Source organism: Alligator sinensis, unplaced genomic scaffold, assembly GCF_000455745.1.
Source record: "Alligator sinensis unplaced genomic scaffold, ASM45574v1 scaffold1411_1, whole genome shotgun sequence".
In the NCBI taxonomy this organism is placed as follows: domain Eukaryota; kingdom Metazoa; phylum Chordata; order Crocodylia; family Alligatoridae; genus Alligator; species Alligator sinensis.
The window spans coordinates 18,249-19,908 of record NW_005842963.1 but is presented as its reverse complement, the minus strand read 5'-3'; the positions used below and the strand labels follow the sequence as shown (position 1 = coordinate 19,908).

The 1,660-nt window shown below is 62.0% G+C and overlaps 1 protein-coding gene across 1 annotated transcript in view; it reads left to right on the top strand.

Annotated features, from left to right (window-relative positions):
- The window catches only part of LOC112548145 (interferon-induced protein with tetratricopeptide repeats 2-like), a 23,257-nt gene that overhangs the window by 8,175 nt on the left and 13,422 nt on the right, over positions 1-1,660 (top strand). The window lies entirely within an intron of this gene.

Below are 1,660 nucleotides of genomic sequence, written 5' to 3'. Positions count from 1 at the left end.
AGGGAAAGGACTGACAGAAAGGAGCTCAGAGCCTGTGGCAATAAGAGTTATGAGAGAAAAGCGAGACACCAGAGGACTGGAAAAGCAGAAGCATCGTGCTCCTCTTCAGAACAAGACAGGAGAAAAGGAGTGGGGAGATGTAAGCCATGACTTCGATCCTGGAGACATTACTGGAGCACTTTATGAAGAAGCCGGCTTGCAGGACAGGCTGGTCACAAGCAGCCAGTGTGCACTGGGCAGGCACGATGCATTTAGTGCAAAGCATACCCAACCACCGTGACGTCCTTCCACCGGGGAATTCATAGATTCCTAGCAGGAATTAGCTGGGGGTGATGGGAATGGTGGAGCTTGGGCTTCTAATGAGGTCCCACACAACCTGCCCTTGAGTGAACCAGAGACATGTGCTCTGCAGGCAGCTGTTGCAAGGTGGATGGAGAATTGCCTCAACAACTGCAAGCAAAAACTCCCTTTGCTGGGGGCTCAGCCAGGCTCCCAGGAAGGAGCTGAGGGGAGCCATGGTAGAGTCCGCCAGGGCACAGGCGGTGGTAGCACTGGCCTGGTATCAGACTACAGCCCACAGCCCCAGGAGCTCTGGACCCTTGGACAGGCCACAGAGAGGTGGTATAAGGTAGAAGGAATGGGTAGCAGCAGCCTGGACCAGAGAACTCCCTGCCTGCCCCACAGGTGCCCTGTGGCCTATGGGGAGAGGAGCAGAGGGCACAGGGCAGCACGAGCCCCGGGGCTATAGACCGCATTGGGAGCACCCAGAGCAGGGCAGGGAACAGGGAAGAGGGAACAGGCATGAACGGGGCCAGTGGCAGTGCCCAGCCCTGCACACCTGTGCGGGGGCCAAGTGGGCCCAGGCCTGTAGCCATGGACAGGCCACAGAGAGGTGGTATAAGGTAGAAGGAATGGGTAGCAGCAGCCTGGACCAGAGAACTCCCTGCCTGCCCCACAGGTGCCCTGTGGCCTATGGGGAGAGGAGCAGAGGGCACAGGGCAGCACGAGCCCCGGGGCTATAGACCGCGTTGGGAGCACCCAGAGCAGGGCAGGGAACAGGGAAGAGGGAACAGGCATGAACGGGGCCAGTGGCAGTGCCCAGCCCTGCACACCTGTGCGGGGGCCAAGTGGGCCCAGGCCTGTAGCCAGGGCAGGGGCAGGGGCATGGGGAGACAGCTCTCCAGCTGTTGTGGAGCCTAATGGCTCAGTGACTGGCCTTGTGAATACCTCCTCCCCTGCCCCAGACCCTGCAGGCCCCAGGCTACCCCATCTGTGAGTGGGGAAATGCTGCCTCCTGGGAGCGCCCTGGTAGGGATTGGGCTTCTCCAGCTCTGGGCAAGGGATGTGTGAGGGCTTGCGGAAGCCCTGGGAAGGGGCCTGGACCCCGATGCTACCATGCAGAGCAGTGGCGATGCCTAGGGGGTGCACAGGGGTGCATGTGCATCCCCTGAGAGCGCCAGTGCCCCCCCGACAGGCCGTGCTCCCCACTCAGGCGATGGACGGGGGGCAGATGGGAGTGGCGGTGCCCCCTTGGCGAGCGCTGGCTGGTGAGTGGGAGCGCCTGCCAGGGAATGGGATCGGCCGTGGAGGGACCTCCCTCCCGGTCAGCGCAATTGGCCATGGGGGCAGCCCTCCCAGTCACTGACTGGTTGCTGGGGGG